Source organism: Eptesicus fuscus, chromosome 19, assembly GCF_027574615.1.
Source record: "Eptesicus fuscus isolate TK198812 chromosome 19, DD_ASM_mEF_20220401, whole genome shotgun sequence".
Taxonomy (NCBI): domain Eukaryota; kingdom Metazoa; phylum Chordata; class Mammalia; order Chiroptera; family Vespertilionidae; genus Eptesicus; species Eptesicus fuscus.
In genome coordinates this window covers 18,082,001-18,106,946 of record NC_072491.1, presented here as the reverse complement: position 1 = coordinate 18,106,946, position 24,946 = coordinate 18,082,001, and the positions used below count along the sequence as shown (strand labels likewise).

General features: G+C 39.1%; 1 long non-coding RNA gene and 1 pseudogene across 1 annotated transcript; one reads left to right on the top strand and one right to left on the bottom strand.

Moving 5' to 3' along the window:
• The first annotated feature begins 1,082 nt into the window (after window positions 1-1,082).
• LOC114232123 (uncharacterized) lies at window positions 1,083-10,632 on the top strand. The gene is made up of 3 exons (XR_008554548.1): window positions 1,083-1,466; window positions 8,845-8,975; window positions 10,531-10,632. It is a non-coding gene; the product is annotated as an uncharacterized LOC114232123 (long non-coding RNA).
• Window positions 10,633-23,619: 12,987 nt separating this feature from the next.
• On the bottom strand, window positions 23,620-24,503 carry LOC114232085 (homeobox protein NANOGP8-like; annotated as a pseudogene).
• Window positions 24,504-24,946: the final 443 nt, after the last annotated feature.

Below are 24,946 nucleotides of genomic sequence, written 5' to 3'. Positions count from 1 at the left end.
TCCTTGTATATACAAGTATATGTGTTTTTTAACGTTTTATTTTGAAATAATTGTAGATTCACAGGAAGTTGCAAAAACACTACAAAGAGAGCCCCTGTAACCTAAACCTACTTTCCCCCAATATTTTCAATTTTTGTTACTATAGTATAATATCAACCAGGATACTGATATTTGTACAATGTGTGTGCATAGCTCAAACATTGTGAAGCTCTCTTTCATGCTACCTCTTTGTAGTCACACATACCCCCACCATTCCCATACAAGCTAATCCCTGGCAACCACTAATTTGTTCTCAATCTCTATAATTTCGTCATTACAAGAATATTACAGAAATGGAATTATACAATGTCACCTTTGAGATTAGCTTTCTCTACTCATCTTAATGCCCTTGAAATCTATCCAAGCTGTCAGACACATCAGTAGTGTGTTCCCTTGTATTACTAAGTTGTATTCCCTGGTATTAATGTACCACATTGTTTAACCGTATGTCTGTTGAAGGGTATTTGGGGCTGTGACACATAAAGCTACTGTTTCTTAATTTCTTAAAGTGGCTCCTTAGTCATTCACTAAGCAGCTACAAGTACTAAATAGTGTAAGTTGAATTTTTTTTAATCCTCACCTGAGGTTATGTTTCTATTGATTTGAGAGAGAGAGAGATACATCAATGTAAGAGAAAAGCATCAATCAGCTGCCCCCTGTATGCGCCCCAACTGGGGATCAAACATGCAACCTAGATATGTGCCCTGGCAGGGAATTGAACCTGCAACTTTTGGTGTATGGGATGACCCTCCAAAATAGCCACCTGGCCAGGGCATAAGCTGAATTTTGTAAATGCCTCCTTTAATATTTTAAACAACGCACACAGTTTATTGCACACCCAAGGTATTTAACATCTTCCTAATAAAAGAGTAACATGCTAATTGACCGTACCTTCGCGATGCCCACCAGCCAACAAAGATGGGTTAATTTGCATTCGCTGGGGGTGGGGTGGGACGCTTTCCTTGTCACCATGGTGACGATGCAGGCATTCCACACCACCCCAGCCTCTCCAGGCCTCTGGGCAGCGTGGGAAGGCAGAAAGGAGGCTCTGGCCCAGAGTGAAGGCGCTGCCGGTAGCCAGGGGAAGGAAGGCCGATTCTCACACGAATCTTCGTGCATTGGGCCCTAGTGTATATATAAAGTCCTGATTGAGTCTCCTTTACACATAAGTGGTTTGATTTTTCTCTTGAATTAAAACCCAGTTCCATAACAGAAATTTCTGTTTCTGCTTTCAAGGCATGGTGTGGAGATAAAAGATATATGGATATTATTTTATTTGACATCTGATTAGACCATCCTCGACATTCAGTTAAGTTTAGAGAATACAGGTCTGATTTGGCCCAGGTGCTGTGGTTTCAGACCTGGTTTGCAGTGTAGTTCTCAACTGTAGCCCAAAGCTAAAGCTAATGGTAGGATTACTGGTCAAGGTAAGCCAAATGCTACTTTTTTATTCATCTCTAACCAGTGTTGTGAAAATACCCAGTTTAGAGGATCATTTGTAGTACAAAATGGTCAAGGTTCAGAGAGAAAGTACTCAAAAGTGGTATATGAGTAACTACTTGGAAACAAATCCTTACCTCATGTGTAGGATCTAATTCCATGGATCAAAAGTATAGATATATAAGAAATAGATCTATAGTTAACATAAAATTGCATATATTACTCAGGATATGTAGAAATGGGATGAATGATAAAATGCCTGTATCCCTCTTTATCAGTGACCCAAGGGCAAAAAGTTCTTCGAGACATCATTAATCCTCACTTTTTATCTTAAGATTATATATAGCTCAACCAAGCTACATTAATAGCAAAGATTTCTACGTGATAACAGTAGTTAAAAGCAAGTCGAACAGTTACTTAATATGCCATAGTGGACTAGTAAAAACCACAGGGAAGAATGATAGGAAGGTAATATTCTTTACTGTGTGTTAGGCATTTTCACATCTATTATCTCTAAACAACCCTAAGGAATCAAGCATTTGAGTACCTGGAAAACTGAAATTTTGGTGCTAAGATTTGTATACTACTGATGAGAAAGCATACTCAGATGATTACTTAAGGCCATATCTAGTTAATGTTTAAGCATGGAATTGGAAACGCCTTTTCAGTTATATCACACTGCCCCTCACATTATTATTGCCTTATGAATCCTTAAGGACTAAATTTACAATAGGTGAAGGGATATATGTTTACTAAGTTGTAAATGAGGATCTTGATCCACAAAACTAAGTCTATCAGTATCTACCATTGGATACTAGTTGCTTCACACACAAAAAAAAATAAAAAACACCAAAGTATTGAAACACAAAACTGATGACTATCTGATTGTTTTTCTATTTATGCTCTGCTCCTTCAAGGTTATCCATTATATGCATAATTAATGTTTGCTCTTTCTACCACTTGAGCTTTTCACATACTGCTGGTCTTTGAAAGATAATGCAGCATGAATTACTAGTATCAATCAGAAAAAAACTATATAAATTAATGGTCAGCCCTAGCCGGGTGGCTCAATTAGTTGGGGCTACATCGTGTATACCAAAAGGTTACAGGTTCAAATCCTAGTCAGGGCATATACCTGGGTTGCAGGTTCGATTCCCGGTCCAGCTCATATGGAAGGCAACCGATGGATATTTCTCACATCAGTGTTTCTCGCCCTTTCTGAAATCAATAGGGTCATATTTTTGGTGAGGATTACAAAAAAAAAGAAGAAGAAGAAGAATGGCCATTTTTACACTTTGCCAACATTTTGTTCACCATTAATATGCATTTTTAAAGTTTGATAACAGGTAAACTGTCCCAGTAAAATATAGAGAGCATAGATTATGTACTGATGAATTTTCTTTTGTGTGTTTTTTTCCCATTAAATAGTGAGAACCTCCTAAATGACAGCAGCTTTTTACAGGGTCTGGGACACATCTAAGAAGAAGAGTTCATGAACATTACATTAAAGAGTTGTCTCTTTTTTAAAAGATTTTATGCATTCACAAGCATTTGTTGTTTATGCTTTTAACCACTACCATGATTTTTGTGTTAATTCTTTCCCTTGTAATTGTGGTTTTATCCTATATATGTATTCCTAAAAAAATGTTTAATTTTGCATGTTTTTGACATGTATTTAGTTGAAATCGTACTTGATATTCTGCCTTGCTTTTCTAGACACTGAGATTCATCCATGTTGACTTATTCATGTTGGTGTATTTGGCTTTAGTTAATTCTTTTTCACTTCTTCATAATATTAACATTGTCTGACTTATACCATAATTAATTCATTTAAGTGTTTATGAATACATTGTTTTTATCTTCTTGCTTGTCTGGAGTTTTAGGAACCAGTCTGATGGTCATGTTTCTGTAACTAGAGAGATAAATTTATTTTCTTTTATTATGATTACTAACATATGGGTTTATTTCTATTATCATGAGTTTTCTACTTTTCCAATTTGGGTTTTTACCCCTTATGGTTCCATTTTTCTCTCTGACTAGTTAGGCATCTAAACATTGTATTTTTATTCTTATAGAGGTCACTCTACAAATTTCAACATGTATATTTTGAAGTCTTAAAATTAATATCTCTGCCAATAATATGAGGAAGGCTTTTACTGCTATCATCTTCCTAGACAGTTATTTTTGTCCATAATCTGTCCTTCCTTTATATTGCAACCTTAACATTTTGACATTTTGTATAATTTTTTCTTGTTTATTCCTTTTGTAATTAGACTTTTTTTCTCAGGTTGCTTTTAGGATTTCCTTACATTGGTGTTCTGCAGTGTCACTACAATATATATCTAAGTGAATTTTCAAAAAATGAGTACTGCTTGGAATTCACTGGACCTCCTGTGTCCAAAAATAGCTTTTGTCTCAGCAATTCTGGAAAATCATTTCTTTGGATATTTCTTCTTGGTTCTCAGGTTTTTGAGTTTCTATTCCAGAAAAACCTTACTCCTTGTCATATGTTTGTTATCTCTGTCATCTGTGCTGCATTTCATTTGGGGTAATCTCTTGATACCTGTCTTCTAGTTCATTAAAGATCTCTTCTGTGTCTTAATTTGCTATTAAATGTCCATTGAATTTCTTATTTTATTTTTTTAATAAATCTTTATTGTTCAGATTATTACAGTTGTTCCTCTTTTTTCCCCCCCATACCTCCCCTCCACCCAGTTCCCACTCCACCCTCTGCCCTTACCTGCCCTCCACTGTCCTCATCCATAGGTGAATGATTTTTTGTCCAGTCTCTTCCTGCACCCCCCACACCCCTTTCCTCCCGAGGATTGTCAGTCCACTCCCTTTCTGTGCCCCTGATTCTATTATATTAACCAGTTTATTCTGTTCATCAGATTTTTTATTCACTTGATTTTTAGATTCACTTGTTGATAGATATGTGTTTGTTGTTCATAATTTTTATCTTTACCTTTTTCTTCCTCTTCTTAAAGAATACCTTTCAGCATTTCATATAATACTGGTTTGGTGGTGATGAACTCCTTTAGCTTTTTCTTATCTGTGAAGCTCTTTATCTGACCTTCAAGTCTGAATGATAGCTTTGCTGGGGAGAGTAATCTTGGTTGTAGGTTCTTGCTATTCATCACTTTGAATATTTCTTACCAATCCTTTCTGGCCTGCATAGTTTCTGTTGAGAAATCAGCTGACAATCATATGGGTGCTCCCTTGTAGGTAACTAACTGTTTTTCTCTTGATGCTTTTAATATTCTCTCTTTGTCTTTTGCTCATGGCATTTTAATTATGATGTGTCTTGGTATGGTCCTCTTTGGATTCCTTTTGTTTGGGGTTCTGTGCGCTTCCTGGACTTGTAAGTCTATTTCTTTCACCAGGTGGGGGAAGTTTTCTGTCATTATTTCTTCAAATAGGTTTTCAATAACTTGCTCTCTCTTCTTCTGGCACCCCCATCATTTGGAAGTTGGTATTCTTGAAGTTGTCCCAGAGGCTCCTTACACTATCTTCATATTTTTGGATTCTTTTTTCTTTTCTGGTTGGGTGTTTTTTGCTTCTTTGTATTTCAAATCTTTGACTTGATTCTTACAATCCTCTAGTCTGCTGTTTGATCTCTGTGTATTATTCTTTATTTCAGTTAGTGTATGCTTAATTTCTAGTTGGTCCTTTTTCATATCCTTGAGGGTCTCACTAAATTTATCAGCAGTTTCTAGAAAATTCTTGAAAAACCTTATAACCGTGGTTTTGAACTCTATATCCAGTAGTTTGCTTTCCTCTATTTCTGTCATTTGTGACCTGTTTCTTTGTCTCTGCATTTTGGCTGCTTCCCTGTGTTGATAGAGTGGCTTTGTGTGCTAGGTGTCCTATAGGGCCCAGTGGCTCAGCCTCCCCAGTTACCTGAGGTGGACACTCTTGGTGCACCCCTTTGTGGGCTGTGTGCACAGTCTTATAGGTAAGCCTTGATTGTTGTTGGTATCACTGGGAGGAATTGACCTCAAGGCCAATTGACTGTGAGAATCAGCTGTGTCTACAATGGGAGAACTTCTGTGCTGGAGACACCCTTATGAGACAAGACTTGCTTCAGTGGGACTTTGGTGCTCACTGAGTCTGCCCCTGAGTGTGTCCCTTATGCATCTGAGGAGTTGTAATCTGGATGGTCCCACTCTGACCACTGGGTACACTGGCTTTTGGATCTCCAAGGAGGTGCTAATTTAGCCTCTCCTGAGGCCACCCAGTAGGAGCTATGGAGAGATCTGCAGATTCCTCTTTGTTTGGGGTTTGGAGGTGCCCAGATGAGGCCCAGCTGTGAAGCAATGCAAGTTGCTGTGGGGCCTTGGGCCTTCTTTTGGATGTTCTGGGTCTCTCTGACTCAGCTGCAGTTTGTTAGGTAATTTTAGATTTCAAAGGACCAGGCCATTCATATGCAAAAGCCTCTGCACACACCTGGGGTGGGATTGTAAATTGGGTGGGGTGGGGTCTCAGGCAATCAACAGGTTGAAGCAAACAGCTATGGCTGATCCTCAGCCCTGCCCTATGATGTCCCTGGGTCTCAGTGTCCCTCGGTAATCGCTGCAAGCACCTCTAAGAGAAAGCCGCCCTCGAGTTCCACCCAATGCCATACAGTCCAGTTTCTCCTGGTATGAGTCTGAGCCCCCAGAGTCTCGCCCAGAACTGGAGTTCAGAGCAGTCGGGAGCTTGTGTCTCCCTCCGATTGAAAAAGACAACCATGTACTCAGTTGCCAGCCCTTTTCGTGCACGCCTCCGTACCTCCGCACTTTACTTCCGCAGCTCCTCTGAGTCTCAGTGTGCTTTTCTCTTTTCTTCTAGTTGTAGAATTTCCACTCAGCCAGCCTTCTTGTGGTTCTGGATGATGTCCATTTTGTCTTTTAGTTGTAGTTTTGAAGTGGTTGTGCAAGGCAGCAATTTCAGGTGTTTATGCCGCCATCTTGGTTTCTCCCTGAATTTCTTATTTTAATAATATTTTTCATCTTGTTAGTCACTTATGCTATTAGTAGAGGCCAGGTGTACGAAATTGGGGCATGGGTAGGCGCCTTCTGGCTGCTGGCCAGGGCCTCCCTTACCTGGCTGCCAGCTGGGGCCTTCCTTCATTCCGTGCCGCCCCTTGGTGGTCAGCGCACGTCATAGCAAGCGATTGGTCTCCTGGTCAGACTCCCACAGGGACAAATTGCATATTAGACTTTTATATATATAGATTAAATTTTCAGTGTGCACTTGTATTCTTTAAACTTATTTTATATTTTGTGTTTTGAATCTATCCTGCATCATTCTTGCCCAAATTATTACCCATCACCTAATGTGTACAATAGCTTTTGAATTATTCTCATTTTAACTATTCTTGACCCCTTATTCTCACCTATTTTCCATATTACAGAGTTAATCATTTCAAGTTTAAATTTTACCATTTTTTCTCCCCTGTTTAAAATCTTTAGATGGCTTTTCATTATTCTTAGCCTAAAGACTAAATCCTTAACATGATTCTCATTATCTGTTATCAGCTTGCAGCATCAGCTTCAATTTATGCCAGCCTGGAGCCCCAATGGCCTCTAAGTCCTTTAAAACAGTGGCTTTAAGCTATTTTGACTGCTACAGAGTAAGAAAAATGTTTTGCATCATGACCCAATACTATAAAAATAAATACATTTAACTGTTACAAAAGTTTGTAAACAATATTCACTCTTACTATATGTGATTATTTTTTATTATTCTATGTAATTGTAATTGATACCATTAATTGGTATCAATCCACATTTGAAAACTGCCTTAAAGAGCCACAATCTATCCTCTGCTTTGATATTTACAATTCTGTTTCCAATTCCTGAGAATTAATTTTTTCTCCCTTTAATCCCACTTCCCATGCATAGATGTACTTCTAGTTTATTTATTTATACTCCAGAACTCAACTCAGATACCAAGGAAATCTTGATATTTTCTTCCTGAAGGAAAAGTTTTCCTTACCTCTAGACTGGGCTATATTCCTCTATTACAGTGTCAGTCTCTTTTGTATTATTCACCCACTTGTAATTGCATTGTTAATTTTATAATTAGTTGACTAATATCTATCCTAGACTGTCATTTTCATTTGTTTATGAATGACATCTGGTTTATTTATTATTGAATTCCTAATGCCTGGCTCATATTAGATTAAATAATTGAATAAATGAATCTTGTTCAAAATGGTATAATGGAAAAAATGTGGACTTGAAGGGGAAAGGTTGATAAGTAAATGTATTTGTCCAAAAACCTTAATTTTGATCCTGTTATTATCAGGTGATCTTGAACAAAATTATGTGTTTCTTATTCTCTGATTCCGAATCTGTCTAATGGCAATATTAACTGTTTTGTGTGCCTGACTTCTTGAGATTAGACACAAACAAAAGACTGCCGCAGTCCTTCCCTCCATGAGTTCACAGTTGATGTCTGAGATGCAGACACGCAAACATAATACAATAGAAGTACTACTGTATGTGAAAACAGACTTATAAGTATGAAGTGCTGTTATAAGATACTTTATTATGGTGAGGTCAGTTGAATATTTGTTAAAAACGTGTTACTGCAATTTATGAAAAGTCTCAAACCTTGTCTTCCTCTTGGTCTTGGCTCTTTCTTGGTAATGGAAGTAAACAGAGAGAGGCAGAGACATATACCAATGATTTCCGATGTTTTTCTTCCTTTTTACTTCCAGTGGTCAGGAAAACAGCCGGACAGTATACAAAATTATTGACTCAATTCACAATATTTTGAACTTGTGTTGTTTGCCAGCCTACTGTTGATCCCCACATAATTAATTTTTAATTAAATATGACCACTCTTGTTCTCCAGCTGGTGGATGTATAGACACAGTACAGTCAAATACCCTCAAGCATCTTGCAGAGGTCAGTTGGGAAGTAAACCCTTTGGTTCTAGTGCTACTGTTAACACAGGAGCAATTGAAATCCTAAATCAGATTTGCCTCAGCAGTAAATGTCAGTAAAATACTGAGCAGTCAAGATCATCAGTAAGAAAAGTAATCAAGGTCAGGGCCAAACTGCTAGAGCTAAATGTTTAAAACTTCCAATGAGTCATTAATTAGACTCTTAGAAAATAGGCTGCTGTTAAACTGTTTTGTGTGTTTTCCATGCATAATTTACTCCACTGCATTTTTAATTCTCTCGGAGATCAAACAATCCCCCTGGAAAAGTGTTAACTTCCTGGAGAGGTAGCACAAACACTGTTAGGTTTTGTTAATTTTTCATCTCATGGATTTAGTAAACTGTTTGACTGTTAGAATCTGTAAGAAATAACATTAAGGCCATTTCCTATTTTGGTTCTAAAATTGTGACTCTTGTTCTGACTTCCATTTAGTCTGATGCGATTGGAAGAACAGTGCCAGATTGATTAATTTTGTTTTTAAGTGTTGTGAAGACAATTGAGCCATGAGAAGAAGTTGACATTTTGAACTGGCAAACAGCTTGGGCACTTAGGCACAATTCCAGGTAAATAAGCTAAGTATACTTGGTTGTGTATATTAAGTCCGATTGCTTAAAGGTATACATCTAAGATCCCATGTGATCAGTGCTATGCAGCAGCGGATGTGCAGAATGGCAGGGGAAGCAAAACTGGATCACAGAAAGACACTCTTACTCAGGACTTGAAATCTGGCAGCTTTCCTAGGGGAATAAAATACCATTGGATTGCATTTATTTGTGGACATTTTTTTCTTGCCTTCTGCATTGCCCTTTAAGCACAGAAACCATGATTTGTTCAACTTTGTACTCCCCAAATAGTAGGCATGATTGTCGATACTAAGAGATAGCCACTCTCATTACCCATTTGTACATTCAGGTCCACAGGTGATGTTTGGGAAATAGTAAAAGCAGCAGTCTAGCAAAGAGGGCATTGCCATGATTCTCTCTGGCTTCCTCTACTAGGGAGTTTGCAGCTTTTCACTTCGTTTTAAAGACAAATGGTCTGCGTAGAGGAAGCACATGATTAGCTGTGTCTTTGTTCAGTTGGCTAATCAGGTCAGAGCTGTTGGTCCATCTGTGAATACACCAGTCAGTGTTTCACCACTCCTAGCCACAGATTTGCACCTTGAACCTTTGCCAGCCGTTTCCTAAGTGCATGCCTTTGAATGTGAGGGAGACCAACAAAAGAGTGCACATAGATCAGCTTAAAATCATCACTGCTCTTCAAAACAAAACAAAACAGCTTGAAGTATGAATCCTATCATGGCAGACCAGGAGCTTTATCTTTGTGTATCAAAGGTAAGCACGGTGGTGGCATATGTATTGCTATCACTATAAACACTACACTGATAGGGACTAAACTTAAGAAGCTGTGACACATGAGTATTGGAACTTTGTTATTTTTACTTAAAAAAATTAAATTTCTTGGGGTGTTAGTATAACCAGCCCTAGAAAATATTGGGTGGAGGTGAGTAGTCAAATTGATTCAGAAATGGTCCAGAGCTCTACATGATCAGCCTGGTTTATGTTTTCATAGAGGACACAATTACAGAACATTATTGGTTGTCTAACTTGGGGACTTTGTTCTTTGAAGACTTGTGGTACTTAAATGAAGTTTCACTAACAATCAGTAATAATGCCTCTTTTTTGCTTAGCATTTCCACTTTTCCTTAACATTCACCTGTAATTTTTTACATCATTTCAAGTGAGTCTCAAAACAATCTTGCAAGTTGGACATTACTTTTCAGGTTTACCACTTGATCATCCAGCAACCTTTTCTTATCTGAACATCAATGTGACTTAAGGAACTCCAGGAACAACAGTTGACTAGAAAGTATATAATGCCCCATACTGACAAAATTATTTCTTTTAGAAGCTGCTGCATTCTCTTAGAAAACAGAATGAACATTTAGGGGAAACAGCATTCATCGAGTTAAAAGAAAATTACCAAAACAGATTGCTCTCTTCTAGAGCATCTGAGGAAAAAGGTGAAAAAACTTTTCCTTTGGCATCTCTGGATATTTGAATAGACAGCAAGGAAGAACTGTAGCTTTCTTCTTTCTTTCTTTCTTTTTTTTTTCAGCTAAATTATCCTAAGAACACTCTTCTCCAACATAGGAATTCCAGTGGAATAAGAGATGGTAACACAAGATGCACCAGGAGACTCGAGGTTTTGTGTGTTTGAAACTTATATTCTACTATAATGACTAAATTGTAGAGAAGCAAAACTAATGTGTGTGTGTTTTTTTAAATTTATCCAATGTTTTTCTGGTTCTGTCTTCTAGGAGCAGACAAACTTCTTTTGTGTTTTGTTTGTTTGCTTGTTTATTTTTAAAAGTTCACTCTTGAATTTTATAAAACAATATAAGACAAGGAAAATTAAAGTTACACTACATTGGAACAATGTATTTCCTCAAAATAGAAATGCCGAAGGCATATAAAGATATAAAATGGTATGCAGTGTTTTCCCCCACATTATTTATTTAAATTGGTAAGACTTTTTTGTCTCTCAACATTTAATTTCAGTATAAACAAAAGTGAAGTAAATACAATGATTGTTATCAACTGAATACTAGATGAGGTCTCAGTATTTAAAAGAACATAGATCTCTTCTTATAAACTTGCTTTTGATTTTAATTCAAGAATAATTATGCTGGGTTCTTATGTCTGACTGGACAAAAAAACATGTGGTTGTGTGTTTTGGCATATGTTCTTCCAGATTTTTCTGTGATAGTTATGATAACCAACAAAGGAAATTTAGATTGAAAGGCTTTTCTGTAGGAGATTCTAGTCATCACCCTAAGAATAATTCCAACACCTATTAGTTACTTTTACTTGGAGACCAATGTATATATGCATGCCAGTGACTCTAAGAGGTCGACAACAAGGGACATGGAATTCCAAAGAATAAAGTTATGGAATAGATACCTGCACAGTACAAGCCCCACTGCTGTTACTAGAAAAAGATTTGGGTAAGTAAAAATGAAATTAGTAAAAATACAGTGTTTTTATATTTGTTTCATGTTTATAGTTTTTCTCTGAGAGCAGAATTAAAATTGTAAACCATAGCTTAATGTATATTAATTAATGTATATTATTACCATAAAGGAAAATAATGTGTGTACATGCACACACACATAACGGCATGTGTGCACGCACACACACATAGAAAAGTCTAAATTTTTAGTATCTAACAGAGATGTGGGTGTTGTGCAATCAACAAAACACTGTTGTGCAATAATTAAGGAATTTTTAAACTGAAGATTAAATTGGAATGTTGTTATAAACATAAGGGAAATGGACAACATTTTTCCTTGTATCAAAAGAAAACTCATTTCTAAAAATAAGCACCCTCTTTGTGATGACCCTTTAAAATAGTTTTAAGTAATTCCATTCACAGATGAGCTTTGAGTCCACAGCACTTTGCTGTAAGTGGCTTGCTCTTTGATCCTGCAGCCTTTAATCAGGTGTGTATCCAGAGGAAAGCATTGACTTGGCAATATCACCAGCCAGACTCTGCATCTCTGAAAGCGAATTGAACATGGCATGACTAAAACATGCTGCTGGGTCCTGAAAGGTTTTCCTTGGTGTATGAATCTAAGGAAATATTGATTGGTTAAAGCTATTTCCCATTACTAAACTTGATCTTATCAAACCGAGGCAAACATGGACCTTCCTAAAGTTACCAAAGTAAAAAGCTTGATTTTTAAAAAAAGGAAGTGTTTTTGTTTTCTCCCATGTTTCACTTTACTTTCCCAGAAATGACAATGGAGTAAAAGGATTGAGAATGTTACCTTGTCTTTTAAGTGTTGTTATTGACCATCAGTGGTCAATTCCTTTGTAATGTGAAATTGATTTAGTGTAATCTAAATGACTTTTTTTTTTTTTACTTAGAGTGTCTTGGATAGTGCTTTCACAACTGCAAAAAACAAAGGGGTATCCTCATTTTATTCCACTTCTCCACTCAAATCCATATTTCTTATCACTACTGATTCTGTCCTTTAGACACAAGACGATTCTTTTCTTTTCTTTTTTTTAATATATTTTATTGATTTCAGAGAGGAAGGGAAAGGGAGAGAAAGAGAGAGAAACATTAATGATGAGAGAGAATCATTGATCCGCTGCCTCCTGCATACCCTCTACTGGGGATCGAGCCCGCTACCCAGGCATGCGCCCTTGATCGGAATCGAACTTGGGACCCTTCAGGCTGCAGGCTGACGCTCTATCCACTGAGCCAAACCAGCCAGGGTTAAGACCATCTTTTTCTTCCCTTTAGCTTCCACTATCTAATCAGTATCTCCTCCAAATAATTAATAACTTAGTAGTTAAGAACTAGGCTTGAATTTTTTGCCAGTTGCAAATTTTGTGCTCTTGGACAAGTTACTTAACCTCTGTTTTGAAGGTTAATAGGATTAAATGAAACAGTTCACATGAAGCAGTTAGCATAGGGCCTGCACTCAATACATACTAGCTACCACTTTTCCCCTCCTCACCCTTCCCTTCTTGTCCCCCCAGGACTCCTCTCCCCACCCTCCTCTTTCTTCCTTCTCCTCCTGCCCTTCTTTCTTTCCCTCCTCTTTGAGTGCGTGCTTGACACAAGGTAAACAATAAAATGGTCCTTTTCAAACTGCCTCCTCCTCTCCAGGAATCAGACACTCACCATTTTCCCCCTGGAATACGGAATTTATTAATTGGCCTGCCACATCTTATTTATCTCTGTCCTTCACATTAAAAATAGTTTTAAAAAACGGTTATAAATTCAAATATCTATCGACTTGAATTTATAAGTTTTTTAAAACTATTTTTTATTGATTTGTAGAGAGAGGAAGGGAGAGAAACATCAATGTGAGAGCAGAACATTGGCCACCTCCCAAAGGCCTTGCACCTGAGATTGAGCTCACAACCTGGGCAGTGCCCTGACCAGGAACCAGTGACATTTTGGTGCACAGGACAACACCAACCAACTGAGCCACACCAGCCAGCATGGTTTTTATTTCCAATCATACATTTGGTATTGGGAAATGAAATATGGAAAAAAAAAACACTGTTAATAACTACTATGCTTTTGTTTTCTGATCATATTCTGTCTTCATATAGACTTATTTTGAAGATTTTTAAATGACTTTGAGAACGTATATAAACTGTTTTACTTGAAAAGAGTTTATCATGTGCTAGGTACTATAATTTAAGTGCTATACATACATTATCCTATTTAATTCGCAGTAACCTATGTAATATGCCCTATTATTACCATCCATTTTACAGAGAAGGAAACAGTTATGCTTAAGGTCATATAGTTATAAATAGTAGAGAAGGATTTGAACCCAGATGGTCTAATTCCAGAGCCTTTGTTTTTAAACACTAGTCTATACTGCCCAGCCCCCACTTCACCTCCCCACCCCCACTTCCAGGAATCCTATCTAATAAAAGAGTAATATGCAAATTGACCACCACTCCAACACACAAGATGGTCACCCCCATGTGGACACAAGATGGCCACCACAAGATGGCTGGTAGGGGAGGGCAGTTGTGGGTGATAAGGCCAGCAGGGGAGGGCAGTTAGGGGCAATCGAGCTGTCAGGGAAGGGCAGTTGGGGGGGACCAGGCCTGCAAGGGAGGGCAGTTGCGGGGAGACCAGGCCTGCAGGGGAGGGTAGTTGGGGGAACCAGACCTGCAGGCGAGGGCAGTTGAAGACGACCAGGCTAGCATGGGAGGGCAGTTAGGGGTGACTAGGCCTGCAGGGGAGGGCAGTTGGAGGTAACCAGGCCGGCAGGAGACGGCTGTTAGGGGTGACCAGGCTGGAAGGAGAGGGCAGTTAGGGGTGACCAGGCCAGCAGGGGAGGGCAGTTAGGGGCAATCAGGCCGGCAGGGGAGCAGTTAGGTGTTGATCAGGCTGGTAGGGGAGTAGTTAGGGGGTGATCAGGCTGGCAGGCGGAAGTGGTTAGGGGCAATCAGGCAGACAGGCAGGCGAGCAGTTGGGAGCCAGCAGTCCTGGATTGTGAGAGGGATTTCTGACTGTCCATTTAGGCCTGATCCCACTGGGTTCGGGCCTAAATGGGCAATTGGACATTCCTCAAGGGGTCCCAGATTGGAGAGGGTGCAGGCTGGGCTGAGGGACACCCCCTCTCGTGCACGAATTTTGTGCACCAGGCCTCTAGTTTTAGTATATTTATCTTTTATTCTGTTGCTTTGCTAAAAACCTATTAATTTTAGAACTTTGTGAAGTTGATTTTCACTAGTTTTCTAAGTATATAATTGTATTATCTATACAACAATAGCATTTAATACTTTCTAACTCTATTTTCACTTCATCTCATTGTTCTGGAATCCCTGATGGATGCACTGTTAACCAACAATGATGAGAGTGGGCATCTTTTCAGTTTCCTGATTTTACTATATATAGTTTTAATTTTGAACAGCTATTTCCATTTTTGCTTGTCTGTTGATGTCTAAAATCAGGAATCTGTATGGAATGCCATTTGACATCTAATAACATCAATAGCCCTCCATCTCCCTCAGCTACAATTCTCACTGGGTTTTACAGCCAAAAGTTACGGGCCTTCTCTTTCTGGTACCGGAACCCTGGGCTGACCGGTGTGGGTCTGGGACCCCTCACTCCTCAAGGGGGACTTCTGCAGCCAAGATATCCCTCCCAATTTTTAAAAAAATATATATTTTATTGATTTCAGAGAGAAAGGGAGAGGGAGAGAGAGATAGAAACATCAATGATGAGAGAGAATCACTGATTGGCTGCCTCCTGCACACCACTGGGGATCAAGCCCGCAACCCAGGCATGTGCCCTTGACCAGAATCAAACCTGGGACCTTTCAGTCTGCAGCCTACACTCTATTCAGTGAGCCAAACCGGCTAGGGCTCCCTCCCATTATAATAATAATAATAATAATAATAATAATAATAATTTTTTTTTTATTATTCCTCACCCGAGGATATTTTTTCCATTGATTTTTAGAGAGAGTAGAAGAGAGGGGGAGAGACAGAGAGAGAAACATCAATCTGAGAGAGACACATTGATTGGTTGCCCCCTCAGGTGCCCTGACTGGGGCCAGGGATTGAGCCTGAAATCGAGGTACAATGCCCTTGATTGGAATTGAACCCGGAATCCTTCAGTCTGCAGGTCCATGCTCTAACCAATGAACAGGCTATGGCTCCCTCCCAATTTTTAACCACCATACATGGGTAGGGGGCCAGCTAGGTCCGCATTTCCACCTTTCCTACAGACTTTTATTTTTTCCTTCCTACCAGTCTTGATGTGGCTTCTTCTTTTTGTTCTTAGTTGTAGGACTTCTGTTCAGCTACATTCCAGGTGGTTCTGAATGAAGGTTGTTCTGCAGTTTAGCTATAATTTTGATGCAGTCATGGGAGTTTTCAAGAACTGCATTTACCTGCACCACCATCTTGACTGGAACCCCCCACATTCACCTCTTTTGGTTCTTATGCTGCTAAGAGTCTAGCTTATACCCAGCTTTCTTCTTTCACTTATCCTATATAATAAAAGCCTCATATGCAAATTGTCCCTTTGACCGAGAGTTCAACCAGGGGGTGGGGCTGGCTGGCCAACCGCCAATGGCCCCTCCCCCCATTCTGGCCCTGCCCTGGCCAGCGGCAGCAGTGGCAGGTGGCCGGGGGAAGGGAGGTGCCAGGGACCCTACTGGTGCACGAATTTGTGCACCAGTGTGGTCCCTCGGCCTGGCCTGTGGGATTGGGCCGAAACCAGCTCTCCGGCATCCCCTGAGGAGTCCCAGATTGCAAGAGGGTGCAGGCCAGGCCGAGGAACCCCACCAGTACACAATCGGGGCTAGGGAGGGACGTGGGAGGTTGGCCAGGCGGAGAGGGACTGCAGGAGGGCTCCAAGGTGTGTCTGGCCTATCTCGCTCAGTCCCAATCGGCTGGACCCTAGCAGCATGCTAACCTACCAGTTGGAGTGTCTGCCCCCTGGTGGTCAGTGCACGTCATAGCGAGTGGTTGAGCAGCCTTAGCATATCATTAGCATATTATGCTTTGATTGGTTGAATGGACGACTGGACACTTAGCATATTAGGCTTTTATTATATAGGATAAGTAATGGTACTTTTAGAAACTCTGTCTTGTTACTTGATAGTGCTTGCATACACCACCTTAGGATAGTGCCATTACTTTAAAAGCAGAAGGCATTGATTGCTTTTATCTCTCAACTGCTATGCATATAGTGTTGGTCAGTTAGTACTTGCTCTAATGAATGTTTGATTTCATATTGATAGCTTTGATTCAAACTCATTTTAGGTAGGTGACATTATAATGTATCATCTAAACTCAAATATATGATTGCCCTAACTTCATGTAGTGTTTTAGAGAAAGGGTTTTCCAAAGAGGCATACAGGTTCTTTGGGGATATTGATAAGAGTAGAAAAATAAATCTGATTTTAGAGGACTTCAAGTAAATTTGAACTTATAGGAAAAAATTTTATTAAAGTAAAAAGTGAAAGTTGGATAAATATTTATTAGGACCGCTTTTATTTTACCATCTTTATTTTATTAAGTCAGATTTTGACAATTACAGCCATAGCATAAAATGCAGATTAATCCTTTTGAGTCCAGTTCAGTGTCAGAATGGCTTTAAAAATTATGGAAACAGCAATAATTGGTCCTAGACTTACTGAAATAACTTAGTCATAAGTTTTGGAACCTCCAAAAGAAGATGGGCATTGGGCATTTTCCAACTCATTTCTCTTGGCATTTACCATACGGGGGTCAAAAAAGCATTTGAATTTTAATAGCTTTAGAGTCTTGAGTCATTTCTTGAGCCCTATTTTGTTTTTCTCAAGTCAGCATGAGTATATGAATCAATTTTAAAGACATCTGGAAAACATTTAATATCATCTGAAATTCCCATAATTTTATTTTAAATTCAGAATCACATGAACCATAGTAACTTCTTTTGAGTAAGAAAATTAATAAGATATTTAATATATTCTCTTAAAAATGTCAATAACCATTTGAAATATAAACCGCTTTACAAAGATGTGTTTGGGGAAGATGAAAACCCACCATTGACTCGTTTGAAGTGGTTACTGAGTTTCCCAGGTAAATCTTGTTCTAATGATTGAGTTTTTAAGGTAACAGTAAAATGATGCCATAGGTTGTGAGACAGGTTAGAGCAGTGGTTCTCAACCTTTCTAATGCCGCGACCCTTTAATACAGTTCCTCATGTTGTGGTGACCCCCAACCATAAAATTATTTTCGTTGCTACTTTATAACTGTAATTTTGCTACTGTTATGAATCGTAATGTAATGTAAATATCTGTGTTTTCCGATGGTCTTAGGCGACCCTGCTAGCGGTTCTCAACCATAACAGTAGCAAAATTACAGTTATGAAGTAGCAACGAAAGTAATTTTATGATTGGGGGTCACCACAACATAAGGAACTGTATTAAAGGGTCACGGCATTAGAAATGTTGAGAACCACTGGGTTAGAGTGAGGCAATTCATGAGCTCTATTTAAACATAAATCTATTTGGGATTTGCTGCCTCTTACTGAGTATCTCCTATGATATAGATTGGGATTTCTTCAAAACATCTACAGCTATTAATATCAGAATAATTGGGGATTCTTGTTTAAAATGCATCCAGTTGGAATACATCATTCTAACTGATCAATCTTTAGCAAGACTGACCAAAACAAAGAAAAGAGAAAACCCAATTTACCAGTATTAGGAATGAAATGGGAGATACCTCTACAGACCCTAAGGAAATTTAAAGAATTAAATGTACGATGAATATCTCTACACGTACAAATCCTACAACAGGTTAAGTTGAAAAATTTTTGAAAGACACAAATTCCCAAAACTCATTCCAGAAATAGATCACCTTAACTGTCCTATAGCTATTAAAGAAATTGAACTTATATGTTAGATGCTTTCCAATAAAGAAAACTTGTACCATTGGCAAATTATACAAAACATTAAGGAAGAAGTGATATGAATTCCACACAAATTGTTTCAGAAGAAAGAAGAGGAAGAAACATTTCTCGACATTTTTAATGAGCTCAGCATTATTCTAATACCAAAACTAGACAAAGATAAGAAAAGAACCCAACAGGCCAATATATCTCATGAACATGATAACAAAAATCCTCAATTATCAAATGCAGCAACATATAAAAGAATAATACATCATGACCAAATGGGGCTTATCCAAGGAATGTAGGGCCAGTTGGACATGCAATAATTCTATATAATAAAAGGCTAATATGCAAATAGACCGAACAACCGGTTGCTATAACATGCACTGACCACCAGGGGGCACGCGAGGAACATGGCAGGTGTCAGCAGCAGGCAGCAGGGTGTAGAACATGGCGGGCATTGGCTGCGGTGGGATGGTGGAGCGGGTGAGCAGGGGCACCAGACCAAGGCGGGGCACCAGTTGCTGTCATTGGGGCAAGCCTCTGGTAATTCTTTGCTCCCATGCTCCACAGTCCCGCCTGGTGCTTGCACCTGCTGCCGGCGCCAGCCCCGCTCGCACTCATTGCCAGTGCCGGAGCCACTACTCACACCTGCTGCCGGGACCCAGCGCTAACCCCAATCACTCAGCACCGTCATTGGGTGCAAGTGGCAGCTGCTGGCCCTGATTGCCCCTCAGGGCTTCTCCACCTCTCCCTGCTCCTGAGGGGCGATAAGGGCCAGCAGCCTCCTCTCACACCCGCTGCCAATGATGACCCTGCTCACACCTGCTGCTGGTGCCTGGTGCCAGTCCCGATCACTCAGTGCTGTCAGCAGGTGCTGCCGGCCCTGATCACCCCTGAGGGCTTCTCCACCTTCCCCTGCTCCTGAGGGGCGATCGGGGCAGCAACCACCACTTGCACCTGCTGCTGGCACCAGCCCCAACCACTCCACACCATCAGCGCATTGGAGCAGCAGGGGCGGGAGCAGGGATGCTGGCAGACAGGAGACTGGGGCCACGGTGGGAGGGGCCAGGCAGGGGCTTGGAGGATGGGCCGAGACCCATCCCTGTGCCCATTGAAGCCTCGCAGCCCACAGTTCCTTTCGAGGTGCACAAATTCATGCACTGGGCCCCTAGTGAATCAATATAATTCACAATATTGACAGTCTAAGGAAGAAAAACTCCACGATCCTCTTAATAGATGCAAAAAAAAAAAAAAAAGACTTGTTGAAATTCAACAACTACTCATGATAAAAAGTAACAGCAAACTAGAAATGGAAGGAAACTTTCTTAACTTGATAAAGGGCATTAAAAAAAAAAATACTACAGCTAACATCATAATAGCAAAAGACTGAATCCTTGCCCCCTAGGGTTAGCAACAAGTAAGGATGTCTGCTCTCATCAATCCTACTAAACATTGTTGTGGAGTCCTTGCCAGCGCAATAAAATAAGAAAAAAGAAATAAAATGCATACAGACTGGATAGTAAACTGTCTATTTAAATGAATTAATCAAGGTTATAGGATACATGGTCAATATGCAAAAAATAGTTATTTCTATTTACTAGCAATTAACAATTGGACATGGAAAAATTTAAAGCTACTACTTACAACATTAAAAACAAAAACGTTTAGGTTTAAATCTAGCAAAATATATGCAGTATCTGTATGCTGCAAATTACAATTTTTTGATGAAAGGAGTCAAAGATAATCCAAATCAATAAAGATATATATTGTGTGTGGATTAGAAAATTCAATCTTACTAAGACATTAATTCTTCCCAAATTGACTTATAGATTAATGCATTTTTCTATCTAAATTTTAATAGGATATTTTATAGATATTGACACGTTGATTATAAAATGTATATGAAAAGACAAAGGAGCTAGAATCACCAACATTTGGAAAAAAACAAAATTGGAGAATTAACACTACCTGATTCCAAGGCTTATTTTAAAGGTACAGTAATCAAGAGAGTATGGTACTTATGAAAAAACAGGCACATAGATCAGTGGAACAGAATACAGAGTCCAAAAATAGACCCATATGTAGATGGTAAATTGATTTTTGCCAAATGTATGAAGGCAAATCAATGAAAAAAGATAGTCTTTTCAACAAATCTTGCTGTAACAATTGAAATATGCAAAAACAATGCATCTGGACTATAATCCACACCTTATACCAAGTTTATCATAGGCATAAATATAAATGGTAAAACTAGAAAATGAGAAAATCATTGTTACCTTAAATTAGGGCAGGAATTCTTAGATACAACATCAAAATCACAATTTATAAAAGAAAACTATTGACAAATTGGACTTCAAAAAACATTTTTACTCTGCAAATGACACTGATAAGAAAATTAAAATAGAAACCATAGACTTAGAGAAAATATTTGGAAACACCATATCTGACAAAGACCTAGGATCCAGACATATAATGAAAATTCAAAAATAAGAAAACAATCTAATTTAAAAATGGTCCTTGCTGAAACCAGTTTGGCTCAGTGGATAGAGCGTCGGCCTGAGGACTGAAAGGTCCCAGGTTCGATTCCGGTCAGGGGCATGTACCTTGGTTGCGGGCACATCCCCAGTGGGGGTTGTGCAAGAGGCAGCTGATCAATGTTTCTCTATCATCGATGTTTCTAACTCTCTATCCCTCTCTCTTCCTCTCTGTAAAAAAATCAATAAAATATATTTTTAAAAACATGGTCCAAAAACTTGAACAGATACTAGAGTTTACCAAAGGAGGTATGCAGATAGTAAGTATGTACATGAAAACATGCTCAACATCATTGATCATTAGGATTTCACAAATTAAAACTACAATGTGATATTACTACTCATAGATTCTAACGGCTAAAATCAAAAACTGTACCACATATGCAAAAAGGTGTTGAGCAGCTGAAACTTTTCTACTAAGTTGGTGAGAATGCAAACTGGTACTTTGGAAAACAGTTTTGTAGGTGTGTTTTTGTTTTTTACTGAAAAGCATACACTTAAATTACAACCCTGCAATCCCACTTTATAGGCATTTAAGTGAAATAAAAAACGATGTTACATAAAAACCTTTATGTGAATATTATAACAGTTTTATTCCTAATTACCAAAACCTGTCAATAATCCAATGTCCCTCAACTGGGGAATTTGATAATCAAATATTCATACAATGGAATATTGTGCATCAATAAAAAGGAATGAACTACTGATTCATGCAACAACATGGATTAATCTCAAATGCACTATGCTAAGTGAAAGAAGCTGGATTCAAAGTCTATATAACATGTGATTCCATTTATATGATGTTCTGGAAAAGGCAAAACTAGGGAAAGAGTGCAGATCAGTGGTAGCCAGGCAGTAAGGCTAGTGGGAAAGTCTGACTCCAAAGTAGTAACCTAAGGTATTTGGGGGTTGGGGGTAATTCAATGGAACTGTTTTGCATTTTGTTTGTGGTGATTGTTACACAAGTCTGCATTTGTCAAAACTCATGGAACCGTATGTTGAAAAGAGTGCATTTTATTGCTTGTAAATTAAAATAAAAAATGCATCTACACCTCTGGATTTTATCATTTGTACTATCTCCTGGTCATTTCTCTGCATACTAACTTTCTAAACTCCTCCCTGGCTGATTCAGAAAGTAGCTTCTTAAGGGGCACCTCTACAATTTCAGTTTATAAATTGCTTTGTAGTTATATAAGTAATAAGATAGCTAAATACCATTTAGGGGACCAAGACTGAGTGACATATGGTACTTTTTACTAAAAGTATAAAGTTTTAACTATTATTTAAACTACTAGAAGCCCAATGCAAGAAATTTGTGCATGGATAGGATCCCTAGGCCTGGCCAGCGATCAGGGCCAATTTGTGGGGCAACTGGCAGGGTAATCTGGGCCCCAGCTTGCAACTGCCTTGGCTGGCCTGGCACTGCCCACTTGCCGGCCCCACCCTCTGCCACCGCTGCCTGCGGGCTAGGGGCAGCTCCTGCGTTGAGCGTCTGCCCCCTGGTGGTTAGTGTGTGTCATAGAGGCCAGTCATTCTGTCAGTTGTTCCACCATTCGGTCGATTTGCATATTAGGGTTTTATATAGATAGTATAAACTATAAAAATTTATTTTTATAGTTTATAATATAATTGTATTTCTCTCACAATGGTTCTAAGAGCATTGTGTGGTGTTTAACTTTCACTAATCTGAGCAATGGATATAGGATAAACAACAAGGAGAAGAGCCAGTTGGTAGCTTCCACCCTCAGGAAACAAGGATCCAGTGACTCATCGGAGGGACAGGTGGCAGAAGAGAACGTCTTGACACTTACCAGAGTCTTAATGAGCAGAGGTGATGGTCATGTTATTTTTTCCCTCCTGTTCTACAGACAGTCATTTATGGTGACCTACATAGAGAGCAAAACAGTAGGGATAAAAATGGCCATGGAGCATCTAATACTGTTACTCAAACTAGTGATGACCGCTCTTCCCTGGATATCATTGCAAGTTGGAAGCTTGAACTTTGTAGTTTGAAGAAAAATTTCCCATAACATCCTATAACCAGAAGCAGAATGTGTGTGTGTGTGTGTGTGTGTGTGTGTGTGTGTGTGTGTGTGTATTATTTAACAAGGAAAAGCATCAATATCAAAGGGTTGGTGAAATCTACAGAGAGGTGGCAGAGCATAGATGCTGAGGTCAGACTTATTTAGGTTCAAATCCCAGCCTGTCACTTACTAGCTATTTAGGCAAGTTACTTAACCCTCAGTTTCCTTGCTTTTATTTTATTTTATTTGTTAAAATAGACTTGTGTTTTTTTTTGTATTTAAATTTATAAACCAATCAGCCAAACTGGTATTATCACGTACAGCAAAATACAAAACATCTTTTATGAATACTTTATAAATAAACAAATTAGCAAAAGGGGCCGAGGAGATCAGCGAAGCATATTATAGCTTAATCATCACCTGAAGTGAGGTTTTTAACAAGCTTCCCAATCCCAGAAAATACGAATAATCCTTTCACACATTTTTGTACTTCCACTTTCTATTTTTGAGGTTAAGATTCTATATCCTAGAGTTATCCAAAATAGTATTGTATCTAATTATGTATAGCCAGAGACATCTTTTATCATTTGTCTATAGCAGCAAGGCTACAGAAACCTCTGAGTAGACTCCAGTCATACCCACCCCACTACTCCAAATTGGAACACGGGCATGAGAAGCAGCATATCAAGGCAGAGATACCTACATAGAAAATCCTAGGAGAGGTAATATGGCCACTGCCAAAACTGAGATTGAATAACATACCCATCATCTCACTGTATGTTCATGGAGTAACCTGGGAATAAATCCATGGTTTGCTGGGTACTACAATACTCAGAGGGGTTTGCAGTCCTGCTTAGCTTTCCCCAGCAGTTTCTAAGGTGGCCTCCAAATCACTGGCAGGATTTTGCTGCAGGGATTTCTCTTCATAACTGTAGAACTGATTGTTCCAGGCCTGATTGTTCCAAGGCCCAACTACTCCAGGAATGATAGTTACAAGATGGGCTGTTCCAGGAATGGTCCCAAGTTAGGTTACTGCAGATCTGGTTGCTCCACCTTGAAGGGTTTCCAGAAGCCTGACTGGTGACGGGAAGAGAGGCCCAGCTCCTCTGTCATTGCTGAGCTCAGCTGAGTCACACAGTTGCTATTCTTTGGCCAGTTGTATTTCTGCCACCTCTTACATTTCATTTTCTGGTTCTGGAACCAGGTCTTAATCTGTAGCTAAGGTTCAGGATGTTGGAAAGTGCTTGCATCTGCTGAAGGCTGAGATATTTCTATCTCTGAAATTTCTGAGTACACAGAGCTGGGTCTGTGAGAAGACAGTTCTGATCAGCTTCTTGACACTAACTTAATTCTTCCTCTTCACTCTCCTGTTTGCCACAGAAGAGGGTAGTATTATACTGGGACTGGTGGAAGAATCAAGGCTGTCCTGAATAAGCAAATCTATGGAGGAAGAAAAAGGAGAGACAGTCTCCAAGTGGAGTGTCCCAGGTGTCATTAGCAAGGATGCATAGTTTTCTTCAGGCTCATGTGAAGGTTCCCTACAATTGGATTCTTAGGGGCAGAGCAGGCTTTGGGGATGAGTTGAATCCACACTCATGCAGCTGAGTTGACAGAGAGAGAGAGAGAGAGAGAGAGAGAGAGAGAGAGAGAGAGAGAGAGAGAGAGAGAAAAGCGCTATATTGTAAGAAAGGCCCAGACTTAAGTATCTAGATAGAAGAGCTTAGATAAATATAAGCATCTCCAGATATCAAAGTATCAAAAAGATGGGATGAAGTGATACTTGCAAAAGGTGAAATTTTTGGAGGATTTTAAGTTGGAAATACAGTACCTATCATAATGAATTATTGGGAGAATGAATGAGATCATGTAGGTAGCTGAATTTAATATTCACTCTTAAAGGTACTCAACAAGTAATAGCTGTTACTATTTTTTTTATTTTATTGATTTCAGAGAGGAAAGAAGAGGGAAAGAGAGATAGAAACATCAATCATGAGAGAGAACCATTGATCGGCTGCCTCCTGCAAACCCCCCACTGGGGAT